General features: G+C 35.7%; 1 pseudogene; it reads right to left on the minus strand.

The window, feature by feature from the left end:
• Positions 1-12: 12 nt before the first annotated feature.
• On the minus strand, positions 13-5,114 carry LOC149785200 (uncharacterized; annotated as a pseudogene).
• Positions 5,115-15,495: the final 10,381 nt, after the last annotated feature.

Here is a 15,495-nt window from a genome sequence, read left to right on the forward strand (position 1 = left end):
AGTGAAAGGGAAAGTATCGCAGTATCAAAAGTATTTGCCGACATTATACTATATATTTACTATAACTTTTAATGATATAGTTTTTGACAAATAAATAACATTTAATTTAATTTTTGTTTAAAAGATTTCCAATATTTGGCATATATATACTGGTTATGATATGATGATATGACAGTTGATTGTAAGGGTGTTAAAAAAGTCTTCTTGGAAATATGTGAACGGGGAATAGTCATACAAGTTTGAATAATAATAAAAAGCAAAATGATTTAAATTTATATGAATTATTTATTCTTTACTTGATTTGACATATATATGATAAACGACGAATTGAAATACATGCACAAAGTGAAAGTGAAATGTAACAAAGTACCAAAAGTTTATACAATAGTATATATGCAGGAGTGAGATTAATATTGTGATCGTAACAAGCCATGATATATGATGATAGACAAAGACAACTCAGGTAAGCATTTTTGTAAAAAATATGTATTATTCATTATTTGGCTGAATTTAATATTTATGTTTAATTACACACATAATGTATCAGGTTTCATTGAATGCATAATTTGAGCACAGATGAGTTAAGTAATCCAATAGTATTCAGGATTATGTTCCTCTTGAAAATCGAACTACAAGTCATGTTGCACAAGACAAGGTAAAATAAACCTAACCGAAAACAATAAAATATATCACATTATGACAAAATCTCTGGTTCATGTTTAGATATTTTAGCTGTAATTGTCGCAGTTCGTACATTAATTTTTCGTTTCCTTTGTCCAGGTTTTCGTCCATTAGTCCTTGGTGCAACAACAGTTGTCTGACCATCTGTCGAAATCATGTATTTTGTGTCTATGTCGATGTGGCGTTTGAACAAGTTTGTGCGTTGTTGCTTTGTCATTTTTATCCAGTCTGTTTTTCTCAACTCAAATTGTTTATGACTGTCGGCAAGCCGGTATTCTCCAGTGCATACTAGAGCACTCCTCAGATTTCTGAATTGTCTGGTTACTAATTCATGTGTTAGTTGCACAAATTCTGTCAGCATTTTCATCTTCCAGTCAGCTGTCTGTTTTAGAACGTGGTTCATAGACTCACAATTATTATTTTTCCACATGTGATCTATTTGATAGATTCCTAATTGATTATTGACTTTTAGTTTGATATTTGTCTTTAGGTTTTTCTGAAAGTAATTAGGGAAATTTTCCTGAAATTCCAGCACAATGATTTTCTAACATTTCTCATTTATCATCAGAGCAAATACTGTCATTGGCATCAACTAGTCCATCTTTCTCAAAAATTTGTTTCAAGATATTGTTGCGGTCAGTCACGGTAACTGCGTCGTCTATCAATATATGTCTAATGTTCTCATGTAAATGGCGTGTGCACAGAACGTGTGTTGCTTCGGGCAGAACTACCGTAATGCCTTTGACTAAAGCCTTCTCATCATCACTTCCAATTACAAGGCTCTTAAGATTCAAATCAATAAGTTTTACTTTCAGATGATGGAAAAAATGACTAAGTTTCGAAATCGCTACTGTCGTGAAAGAAGAGCGGTCTAAGAAAGATTGGTGGTTTGCCTGTTCTGACTCGTTTTGCCATAAGTTGCTTGTAACATGTTACTGTCACATGCATTTTACAAAGCATAAAAGTTTTGTCAATGCCAAGGACAGTCTGCCCGGAGAAACAAAGATTCTTAATATCTGTTATCTGTTCATCTGTGTACAAAATGACAGAAGGGGGTTTAGCGCTGGTCAGGAAAACTGATTTTACAAAAGGGTAATTTTCCATTACCAAAGTTTCGAAATGTCGGATATGGTCAGCAATATTGTTGGAGTGTCCGGGAGCTTTTCTGTCCTTTGATTTTTTATATTTTTGTTTGTCATAAATTTGTTGAAGTCCTGGCGGTTGGGACAGTTCACCATATTTTGAAGTAAGTTTATTTAATATTTGATGTGGTTTCTTTTTTCCAGTCATTTCTGTAATCTTGTCTAAAACAAGGTAATGAGTCCGCAAATACTCTGTCATCTGACGCGAGTTTCCATGTGGCGTTAACCCAGGAAATTTCCCTACATATTCAACCAGTGACAAATTACTTGCCAGACCCCACTCCCCATGCCATGTGACCCTCTTTTTGTACATATTGTCCTTTTTTAAGTGAGTATAGTACCTATAGATCATAACAACTTGATCTTGCCAGGTTGCGGATCAAAAGGTCGATACTCAGTTTTCCGCTGGACTTGTCTTTTAAACAATACTTCCCATTTTTTTTAAAAATCATGGTCAGATTACCGTTGTCAGACAGCAAATAGTAGGATTTAGGGGATGCACCAGCAGATGTATCCCATACACCACAGTCGTCTGAAAAAGAACTTTTGCCATTATTTGACCTCTTTTCGAGGTTTTTCTCATTATTCACAATGAAATATACATTTTCTTTCAAGCCACATGGAATGCATTCTACGCTAGTTTCTGATTTTAACAAAAATTCCACTGCTTTTCCCATGTCAAGAAATGACACTGGTCTAATTTGCCATTTTCTGGATGTGTTTGTATGTGGCATTTCCGTCTTTTACCTCGTTGTGTATGTCAGTTACGTCGTCGATTATATCAGTATGTGACTCGTTACTAACATGTTTTGCCGTCATGTCAGAATTAACAGAAATAACATCCACTGAGTCATCTAATGAGTCATCCATTGAGTCATCTACATTTACAATGACCATAGCTTGCCAGTAGCTTCTCGTGGGTCGGTGGTTCTTTCCGGGGTTTTCCCATTTTCTTCTTCCACCATTAATACTGGCTACCATATATAGCCTATCGTGTGCTGAAAAATGGCGTTAAACCCCAAAACAACAACAACAACAATGACCACATGAGCCTTGTTTTCATATAACAGAGGCACAAAGTGATTGGGTATCAACCCATTTGTTCTCTCTGGGACAGACATTTGAGTCCACATTATGCATGCTGTGGGAGATGCGGATTGGTTTACTGCTCTTCCAACAACCTTACGATTAAAAGGTTCTGATGCAAACTCTGCTTGTAACTGTGGCGGATAATAAGAACGAATGGGTTAGGAGATGCTGGCACTTAGTGCATAAATGTGCGCCATTTCAGAGTAGGAACCAGCCTTAATAGCGTCTTTCACAAGCTTTGAATAGTCACTAACAACAATGTGATTATCACAGATCAAATCTACAAAACTGTTGGACTTTTCATCATAGTAAATAGGATTCAATATCAGTTCTATTGCAGTTCGTAGTCGCAGAAGTTCGTGAAAGTTTTCTGAACCAGTCAGTGCTCTAGAAACTGCTCTATATAAACAGTTACCATCACCACAAACTAACAAAGTTCCCATAAAATTGCTGGATTATACATTTTTAAAATTTCCACAGGAACTGCATCTTTCTCTCCATTGGTAGACATGTGCTCTGATTCTGGAATCATAATCCCGTAGGTGATGAGAAGCTTACTTTCTGACTTTGCAGCATTGGTCAGGGCATTCATTTCCTTCAAATGGAAAGCTGTCTGCAGCCTGGAAATATATTTTTACAGCGTCATTTAAATATAAGTGTAATTCTTGGTTGCTTTATCTTACAACTTACGTATGCATAGCAGGACTAGCCACATCCGCTATCAAAAATGGGTCCGTTTCTTTAATGTGCTCGACATTGTTATCTTAGTTTGAATAAGAAAATGGGATCACGGGGAAGACAATAAAGGGTGTGCAGTCAATTAAAAATGAATAACAGAACATGTGCAGGACACCTCGAGAAAGGTAGATTAAGGTATTAAGTATGACCAGAGGGCATGAATGGCCCGATAGGTTAGGTACATATAGTTTAAATCATTTATTTTAAGAAACTTTATCAACTTCAATTACAAACGGGGATTTAGTAGAAAGTATGAGCGTATTAGAGTACTCTCTCCCCAAATAGTAAGAGCAAATATAAACAAAGAATAGGAATTACATAAATATGTGCCTTAAATCAATACATTTCAATATTTTAGTTTTGCGCAGACAATAATGACATTAAGTGATTTCTTTTTCTCGACTGTAGTACGCTTTGAAATAAGTAAGTGAATCAATTCAAAAGAATATAACATTATTAATGTATTGAATGGACAGAATATATAGATACAGGAATAGTATGTAATTGTTGCAAACATGTACATTCATTTCAACAAGAAAAGCGGCACAAATAGAATCTTATTTAATTCTTTGAATATCAAGATCAAGATATTTATTTGAAGAACAATAACAAACAATATGTCATTCATCAAGGTATCCATTTATCTATTTATAGAGAGAACATAGATTTGTATTACCTTTGTAAGGCTTGTCCAGGATCATATACATCTCCATCGCGCAAAGAAACTCTGAGTAATCGCGAGACCATGATCTCAAGTCTTTTGCACTCGTGGGAATACAATCACTGTGGACCCATTGTCGGCAATTTGTGCATTGCAAAGCGTCAGTTTTACATTCTCTGGAACAAATAACACATGGATATATTGATCTATCCTTGTTGTGTATGTTTGTGTATGTGATAATATCAGTATTGTATAACGCTTTTATATCAAAACATTTACTTCTCAGTTATGAAATGCGTGCATAATCAAAGTCGGGCGTGATTTCTTTAAGTGTGCAATTAACGAATAATGACAACGTTGAGCAAAAGAGTTCTTTTTCTTTAATGTGCGCGACATTTGGCTTTAACTTGAGTAAGAAATGGGTTCAAAGGGATGACAGTAAAGTGTGTGCAGTCAATTCGAAAATGAATTAAGCGACTTAAAAGATGAATTAAGCCGACTTTCACTGTCTGTTCCGAATTAGGCGACTTACAAGAAAAGATTGTTTGATTGTTTTCTTAACTTGAATAAGAAATGAGATCAAAGGGAGAACAGTAAATGTATGTGCAGTGCAGTCAATTAGAACCTTAATTAAGCGACTTGAAACAATATGAATTAAGTCGAATTACACCGTCTGTTCCGGAGATTAAATTCGTTCCAGAACGATCAGTCGTTGTCATACCACCTCCATTCCAGAACAATCAACCTGTCTAATAAAGTACAACCAATTGACGCGTGCTATAACTAGGAAAAAGTAAATAATTTGTATCAAAATCACATAAATCATATTTTATTTTGCATTATGTTATTATTCAAACAAAAACAAATAATAATTTGTGTGGAAACCGATATATACAGAGAGAACATGTAAATACATGTGTATTTCGGTTGTTCACTGTATTTCGGTGTTTTTAGTAACCGTGTGGTTACATGTTAAATATTGTATTTATATCAATGGTTGACATTGTTGTCTCATGTTTAATTTTTAGCCAGATAGTAATTCCAGCTTGTGGCTTAACATCTTTCTGCATGTCCATCTTGCATCAAGACTTGGGTTAGAATTTGCCTTTAGGTAATTTCCTCAGACAGTATTGCTTTTAGTCATGTAAGTTGATATGTATCTCAGTAGTAGAGTAGTGGGGGTGGGGAGGAATGACCCCACCCCACTTAGGAGTTAAATCCACCCAGTAAACCAAAATCAGTGTTAATGGAGAAAAAAAAATTGCATTGAAACTATAAATATCAGGGGGGAAAACACAACAGAATATTTCAAGCCAGCTTAGCAGAGGCCTGGCAGTGATTCTCATATATCAGAACTGAAAACCATATTTTATGTTTAGAGTTCTTTGACAGAAGTTAACTGTTGTGGCGAAGGATTCTGTGTTTTTACCATTATAATGCATCCAGAGAATGGGTTTAGTTTCTTATTACAAAATATATTTACATTTATATTCTAACTTCTTGGAAAGAGGATATTTTGCAGGAATATTTGATGTAAAACTGTGTTGCTATCCAGAACCAAATTATACACAATACTTTCAGTTTCAGTGTCATAAAATTAGTATTGGAAGGGATGAAATCAAATTTTCTTGTTTGCCAATATTAGTAGACTTTGAATATCTAGTAACCTGTGGAAGCAATCACAATAACCATGCAATCACCTACAGTTTTACCCCAAACCCGCAAATGTTATTATTATAAAACTGGAGAGAATAATAATGATAAGAATAATAACATTTAGCTGCAATGTGTATAGGTTGTTAGGGCTGTTACAGTAAAACATACCTAGGACTTGGGTAGGGGAAGGCACTTTTAATGTGGGGTACTCATCCATAGATGCAATTTAGAATTTTCTTACCATTTGAATATAAACTCATTGTTGTTAAAGTACCCTGGCATATGGTTTTTAAAAAATGCCTTCTCTGGCTACCATATATGTTTAAATGGAACAGCCCTGATTGTAGTTTACCACTTCCCATTCACAACTTGTATGTACCTCATAATTCTTCTAACAGTCATGACAATTGAAAGGAAAAATTACATTTTATGAAACATTTGAAAACAATAGGAACATCGTGTTAATAGGGTAAATAGAAAATAATGTAGCTAGAGTTTCTGTTGTTTGTGGTTGTTATTAAAGCTCACTTAGTATTGAAAATTAAAATAAGTCTTGCTGATACAGTAATGTGTGTGGTTTTTAGTTGCATCATTTTATTCAGATATAAATGTATGTATATTTGTATTGTTTCTCATTTCATGAAAAGCTGTGCCCAAAAAAAGTATACTTTGTCAACCAGTCAAAGATTTTTTTATTAAACTTTTGATATTGTTTGAAATTTTTTCATCATTATTGTTGAGAGTCATAATGTTTAAGTTAACAGTGATTTACCCTCATGCATCTTTTACAAAATGGTGATTATGTCCTCCTTCTTTCTGTCTGTTACTCAATTAGTAATATGTGTATCTCGCCTACGCTATTAAAGATACAGGCTTGAAACTTTGGAATATCACAGGAGGTAGTCTCTTGATGTTCACAATGGTTTCAAAATTTTAAGTATGACACTTAGGATGAGACAGGTGTCTCCTATAGCATTTTTTATTTTTTTATTTTTTTTATAAATCTAAATATTTTAAGTATTTTACGTGGAAATCTAAAAGTTGGTGTTTGATGTGGGTGTGCTTCCCCTGGGCCACAACATGGAAACTGTTGATGTCCCCAGCCAATAACTAATATATATATATATATATATATATATATATATATATATATATATATATATATATATATATATATATATATTTATTTGAGTTCAGTCAGTTTTGCCTGTCACCCCTGCTGGGGTATTGGCCGCCCACAAAAGGTCGCCATAGACTTCTGTCCTGTGCTTTTTTCTCGAACTGACTTTATTGACTCTATGTGTGACCAAGCTTAGTGATGTCCACTTCAAGATCACATCACCAGGTGTTTCTTGGTCAGCCCATATATATATATATATATATATATATATATATATATATATATATATATATATATATATATATATATGTTATATATATATGTGTGTGTGTGTGTTTGAAGAGCATGAGGAAACAATTAAACACATGTCCAACATAGACCCTAGGTTGTGTCTCTTGCCCAGCACAGACCCTGAGTAGTGTCTCGTGACCAGCACAGACCCTGGGTTGTGTCTGATTGGCTGGAACTTGATCCTGGCTCATGACATTGATACTGTTAAGATCTCCATCCTAGAACTATATACAGTATTCATTTAATGGGCACTCACACATAATATTTATATATCTACATACATATTAGAGAAGAAAAGAGAAAGCTTGTTTATTGAAAGAATTGTCTTGGACGTGGCCATACCTTTAGCTGCATAGAATGGAAATATAATATGCAGTGTCATGTCATTTACCTAAATCAAGTTGTTTCCCTGTATCTCACTATTAAACTGAATTTGATGTTTACACAAACAAGCATGCACTGTGAAAACTGTGAGTGACACTTTCCACATGCTTCCTAATAAAAGTATGGACTCGAGATACATGGATATTTGTGTAATTTTGTACAAAATCTTCCAGAAGTATTCTGCTGAAACTAACCTATTGGCTGGATAATGTGGATATAAAAACTAGAGTGTGTTCATGAAGGTTTAAAAGGGTGCTCTTAACACATTAACCCATGCAGGTTTTTGTCATTTTCGCCTGAAAATCGAGTAGGAAACACATTTTGAAAGCTATTTCTAAATAGATCCAAAAACACCAAATCCCCAGTGATCTTTCAATAATATACTGCCTAGTTGTGTTAGAAACATCATTTTTCATTGGCTATTTGACTTGCGCATGAGCAGAAGGGTAAAAGTTGGAGTTCTTTTTGTTTTGTTTTTTTGCTAAACGGAGCCATTATTTTTGTATCGAGACCACTCTTTATTCCAAATGCCCATCTTATCCTACTTTTTGCAAAGGCTCATCTGTCTGTCTGTAGTTCATACCGGTTTGCCTTAAATCTGAGACCAAAAAGTCTAAAATCCAGACACAGAATTGGAATCCGACCAAATTTTGGGTAGAAAAAAGTTGGATCCAAAAAATGGGTTTTTTATCTGTATTTTGTAGTGCAACTAGATATTCCAGATTATTTGGTATCATTGTAGAGCTACATCTGTCTACCTTTCTATAATACCACCCACTTTAGTGTATCGTGCATGACCATCACGCTACAGAGCTCGGCACTAGTCTACTACCTCCTGCCCCGTTAAGTCATTGCTAGGGGTTAACGTGTTAAAAGCTCAGAGATTAAGTTTTCATTTAGTGATCTGTTTGTAACTTTGAGTTTGTCAGAAGTAGTGGTATGAAAATTGGTAATCAAGACAAGAGTGTGGTGCCACTTGCATTGTTCACATTTGAAAGGCAGAGATGGATATTATTTCCTTGAAGCTGTAACTTAAATAAAGTTGTAAACAAAACTTGGTATAGCTGTACATCATGATTTGATGTGATAACACTTTGTATAGCTGTACATCATGATTTGATGTTGTCATTTGGCATTTTTATATACCCACCTGTAAGGCCAGGTCTCAGTTGTTAGGTCAGTATCATTTTTCCTGTGTCTAAATTCACTCAAAAGCTTTTGTTAAAGGAATTGGATTTATATGTTTTCCCCAGTAATAGCATAGCTTTAGTGTGTATCAATACCATTGTCCTATCAGCAAGATCAAAGTCATGTGTGAAGTTTACTCTTTGTATTAGGACCTTAACTCGAAAGTCATTGAAGGTAGTTTAATTAAACTTGTGCTTAAATCATAACTTCTGAATTACTCATTTATTTTCATGGTAATCAAAGTTTAGATTATAGATCAACGTTATCATTTTTTTCCGTCTAGCCAGTAGCTCACAAATTCTGAAGGATAGTGAGATCATAATCACATAACACCTCCTTATGATCCAGTTTGAAAGATTGGTGTTATTTTTAATGGTTGAGTTTTAGTTCGGAAGCTGTTCAAGTAATGGAAATATAATATTTTGGATGGTATGTCTTGTACAACTATCAAGATCCATTCAGCAAAGTTAAGGTAATGGTCATCTCTGATGTCATGGCTGTAACTTAAAGCCATTAGGAGTAGTATTATCCAACACTGTACAATTTTACATGTTGACTATTTGCAACTGTCATAATCTTAGCCACGAAGCTATGGTCACATGGCTGTATGCATATATTTCTTGCCAAGTCTTGAACTAAAAACCCATATTAAGAGATGAAACTGAATATTTTTATATATATTTAATTTATATTTTAGATTTTTCTCCATAATTATGTTATGTATAATTGTAATTTGGACTTGACTTTGTCCAAAATCAAGTTCATTGTGTACCTAACCAGTAGCTTTTATGATATATTTCTCAGTGTGAACTAAATATTAGGATCATTATCAGTGGTGGTAAATATGTTTATTTGGGTCTGGTTCTATGTCACTGGAGATGTTTCCCATGTTCTTTATTATAATTTTATAAAGAGACCTTGTCATGCTGACAACCGAGAATTTCCAGAAGCGAACTTGTGACCCGCATCCTGGTTCTGCTTCTTGGTTTTCTTTATAACGTTGTTGAGAAATCACTCATTCTTGCATTTAACATATGAGGCAGAATCGGTCGTATTGTTGTGTTTAGTATTTCATTTGGGTGGAATTATTTATTCAAATTATTACTCACTGGAAAAAATACAAAGTACTCATCTGCAATATTCTTGGACTGGAACATTGTTTTGGATTGATAGTGATTTCAGACAAGAATTTTTGTTGTTGATTATATTATTGTGATATATCAAAAGACTGTTGGCACATTATGACACATGAGGCCAATGGCACATTACCACGTTCAAGACTACAGGTACATCAAGACATTCTTCAGTAGTGGAACTTATTTGGAATACCACTATAATTCAGTAGGAGCTTTACATTTTATGACTATTTGGGATTTTAGTCGCATTACTGTAAGTTTATTTTCACTTTGTATTATAGGAAATAAATTATTTGTTGAATTTTACAAAACGTTTTGGGTTTTGCTCTTTTCTCTTGTTTAGTTTAAGACCATCAAATCATGAAAAAAGTTGGGGGGTTGTGTACAGGATACGAATTTCATTAAAATACGAAAACTTTGAGTTTGAAATCAATTTAAATTCACTTTGTTTCAGAATTTTACAAGTCTTGTGTAGTATTTTATATACATGAAAAGTCAATAGTGAAACCAACAAGCTTTCACAATGTAAAATCTAAAGTGGAGAACTTTGTGTTATACCTTACCGACGTTAATGTCCTCGATAAAGGATAAATTGCACCAGCCTACCAGACAATGTAATCTTTCTGAGGTGAAGGCTTCTTTAACGAAGTAAGAAATAACATTTTGGTACAAGATTTAATAGAAATTTTTGGGGGGATAAAAGTGCTTTAGGTTTGATTAGTAAGTCTATATGGATGCAGGAGGTCATGGGTTCGATCCCTGGCCAAGTCATACCAAATATTTTACAAAAATGGTACTAACAGCTGCCTCGCTTGGCGCTCAGCATTGAGAGGTTAATGTTAGGACTGGTCGGCCTGGTGTCAGGATAATGTGACTGGGTGGGAGGGACATCATGCTACATGTCTGCAGACATTGTAGCGATATGATTGAAATTTTTTTAAAGCTACGTTAAAAATCCAAATCACACACACAGTAACTGTAAGTCTATATTACAGACATAATTTTTCTTCGTTTTAAATTGGAAATCCCCTTTTCTCCTGACTTGAATCAGATTCTTCTTGATAAAGTCCATTTTTTATATGATCTCTGATCCAGATTTATAAAAACGGTCTGTCCACTCCCATTCCGCAACAACCTTGTAAATTATTTGTTCCATGTATTAGTTGGCACATGCCCCTGTTAAAGAGTATTTTGATTCATTATTAGACTCTGACATAAAAGTATTGGAATTGAAATTAAAAACACAAGACAGAAATAGAGTTCAGAATTATTTAGCTTCAGAAAGAGGAAAGAGAGACACAAATGCAGAAAGAATAAAGAGTGCGACAACTTCAGAAAAGGAGAAATGAAGTTGCAGAAAGAGAAAATGGGTAAATACAAAGTAGGGGAAAAAAAAGACGAATAAAGATGCAGAGAGAAAAGAAAGAGAGGGAAATACAGGTGCAGAGAGAAAACAAAGACGGAATTTTAATTTGGATTAATATAATTGGAGCTGGCAATTAGAAAGCACTCCCCCATTACACGCACAAATTCTGCTTTTAAAATTATCAGAAATCAGGTTAGTACCCCCATTTAAAGAAAATGAAGCAGATATTTTCCTTGTTTTGACAAAAATTGCTGAACATTTGAAATGGCCTATACTGCCTTGGAGTCTATTATTAGAAAGTGTTCTTATTGACAAAGCTCATGAAGTCTATACATTACTGACAGTACAACAAAGTGCTGATTATGATATGGTTATGGGATGTCTTGAAGGATTATGATTTGGTACTTGAGGCATATTGAGAAAGGTTTAGGAAGTGTCATCTTCTCTAGCTATAGTTTCGATGCGATAACCCTATCTACACCCTTGCATACTGAGCAGATATTTCTGTGCTTTAGGTTTGTGAATTTCATTGGATGCGGCAGCAAGCCACTGCATCCAATCAGAATTACTTTTACATAATTTGAACACTGTTCTTACATGATCAAGACAAGGGGAGCACCCAACTTGAATGGACTGATAAATAAGCAATTTTCCAGTGCTGACCCATGTTTGCACAAATACTTTTCACTTAAATACTCCTGTAATGGCTTCCCTCTTGTACATAGTCATACTAAAGTTGTTAAACTTACAAAGTATCCATTTTAGGTCAATTGCCCCTACCATTTTTGGCTGATGTACAATGCACCACGCTATTACATGTAGTTAGTTGGCATTACATCCAAAGGAAGGCAATCCATGAAATCCAATAAATGTTTCTAGGACAAAGCACAGTATGTTATTTCATATGTAGTGTTCAGCCAAGAAGATTGATCAGGGTTACGATAACCTCAGACAACTCATATTAATTGAAGAGTTCAAGAATTGCATCACAGTAATGCTAAGACCTATCTTGATTAGCAAAAGGTTGAACCTTTAGAAAAGCTGGTTGTACTGCTGACAATTATCCCTTGACTCAAAAAGTTTCTTTTGTCAGTAAATCTGCCATTCAGCAGTTTATTACTGCTCATGTGGTCTAGTGGTTAGAGCATCAACCTCTGTGGGAGGTCGCAGGTTCGATCCCTGACCGAGTCATACCAAAGAGTTATAAAAATGGTACTAGCAGTTGCCTTGTCTGGCACTCAGCATTAAGAGGTTAGTGCTAGAACTGGTCGGCCTGGTGTCAATAACGTGCCTGGGTGGGACATCATGCTACATGTCTGCAGCATGATGCCCACTGCTAGACATAACTATCAACTACCACACTGCAGACATTGTAGTGATATAACTGAATTTATTTTAAAACTATGTTCAGAATCCAAATCACACGCACACAGCAGTTTATTGGTAAAAGCCATTTCAGTCTCATACAAGCACTTCCAAATTTCAATCTATCACGACTTTTAGGAATCAAATTTCTGATAAGATTGAACAGGAATCCATATCTCTTCCTACGTGCAGAAAGGGCACATTATTTCTGATTGCTACTGATTGAAATATAATCAAGACAGCTCTACCAAATGCCTTTATATCTAAGAGGTCAAGGTAATGGTCATGTATTGAAAGCAATATATTTGTTGGGCAAACACACACCAGTTTGATTTTATTATGGAGAGTTTTATGAACCATTCATGTCAAAGAGTTCACTTGATGATTCTGCCACTCCTATCCCTATTAATATTTTAAAGACACATAAGCTTCCCAGCCTTTTATTATTTAGTACTTTGCCTTTTTCTGAGAAGTCTTCTAATGAGAGTGTTCCTGTGCTGGGAGTAGAGTGCGGCTTTGTTAATATTCCACTCCATTGTGTAAATTTGTCATCAGACTTAGTCTCGGGACCCGTGATAGTCGTAATAGTGACGTCTTTACCTAATGACAGTATTCATTTATTACTAGGCAGTCCTGTAGCTGGAGACAAGGTTGTGTTTAATCCACTTATAATTGCCAATTTCTTTTTATTCTAATCATGGTGACAAATGACACTCATTGTTAAACAGGAACAAGATCTTGAAATCTGTTTATTTCAGAAGGCTATTAGCGAAACTAAAGCCACATAAGTACCTATTAATTTGCAAACTTTGGGATCCTTATGAGAAAATGGAGACCACATGAGGTAACCACTGGTGACAAATTGTCATTGAGTTATCATATTGTTTTTCCTGAGTCGAATAGACAGGAAGTTCTTAGTCCAGCCCATGAAACTCGTTTGTCTGGTCATTTAGGGGTTCTTAAGACTTTTCACAAGATCTTGAATCATTTTTATTGGCCGAAAAGTAAAAGTGATGTTTATAAATACTTTAGATCTTGTCACACTTGTCAAATGGTAGGAAAAGAATCTGAGACTGAGTCACAGATTTGGTCGCAGTGTCGCCGCCTGTGTCGATGACTAGGTCACAGAGTCACCGACAAGTTTGCCAGCTTGGTCGCAAAGTCGCCGACTGGGTCTAAAGACTTGGTAGCAGAGTTGACGATTGTGCCGGTGAAATGGTCGCAGAGTCTACGATTGTGTCGCTGACATGGTTGCAGAGTCGACGATTGTGTCGCTTACATGGTCGCAGAGTCGTCAGGTGTGTCTCTGACTTGGTGGCAGAGTCGCTGACTGTGTAGCTGACTGAGTCGCCGATATGGTCTTGGTCGCGCGTCGTTCCTGGATAAAGATCGACCTACAGAGAGATGAACAGTGTGAAATGATAAGACAAGAGATAGCATCAGTTAAAGATATGTATTGTCGCAAGATTTCCGCGTTTCTTGGACTAGCCTTGTAGCGCCTGTATCCTGGTGGACGAAAGTCCTTTTCCCTATACTTTTTAAATTCACCAGCCTGGCTTTTTCTTGTTTGTAGAACTAGGAGCAAATGTGCTTGCACCATACTTTGAACGATTTTATTGCGCGGTACAAAGTCAGGCAAAAGTCCTTGGAGTGGTATAAGCTCATGGAGACCACGTTGGGCGGATCCAACCTCGCTGCGGTCACAGAATGTTGTCCATTTTGCACCATCGATTCGATCGTGACTAAAACATCTGGTTTCGACTGTGGACTGAAGACATGACCCAGGTTTGGGGATCTCTGTTTGAGGAAGCGCAGAGACTTTAGATAGGGAAGCTGCTACGATCACTAAATCTTTTTTTATTTCCGTCTTCTGGTTTGATTGGACAAGATTTGCTAGCATGTCAGGAAATGCTTCCAGGTCAACATGTTCTAAATACCTGTAATATTTATCTACATTGATTGCAAAGAAATCCAGGAGATTATATTTGAAATTGTGGTGATATTTGTAAAGATAATTAAAAGCAGTAGCTGTTGTTTGCACATTTCTCATCGGAACTGGGGCCGGATATGATCAACGTTCCAAAGGAAGTGCAGTAGGTGATTAATATAAAAATGAATACCATTAATTTCGATATCAAGACAAAGATGAAGAAAGATCAACACAATTTTCTGCTGCCGAATTGCTATTACACAATCGTGGGTCCTACAGGCCGCCGTAAAACAAAGCTGCTGATGAACCTACTGCTGAATAACATGCTTCATTACGACTGTGGTATCATTTATACGCTCAATTTTCACTGTGATAAAAAACAGAACGCTTTCTGAGCTTAGTGAATGTCTGAAAAAAATGGTGGTCACACCGGTACGGACCTCAGTGTGTCCGATCATAACAGTGGACAGCAGAACATTTGTATTATTTTTGAACCAAACAAGATTCAGCCCGTGGAAGAAATGGATTTGGACATGCTCAAGATTATCGTGTTTGACGATATTAAAAACGGATCTCGAGACGGTACGTGAGGACCAGAGTAGAGCCGCCCTGGCCACATTGACCAACGTCACCAAACTTGATCAAGCTAAAGAAATAGAAGAGTATCTCAAAACGAGCGGCGACCTATCAGATAATGACTATTTGCTGGATCATTATTATGTTTTTTGAGACAGCACATGTTCTGTGT

Source organism: Sinohyriopsis cumingii, chromosome 13 (genome assembly GCF_028554795.1).
Source record: "Sinohyriopsis cumingii isolate HCF-2022 chromosome 13, ASM2855479v2, whole genome shotgun sequence".
NCBI classification, from domain to species: Eukaryota; Metazoa; Mollusca; class Bivalvia; order Unionida; family Unionidae; genus Sinohyriopsis; species Sinohyriopsis cumingii.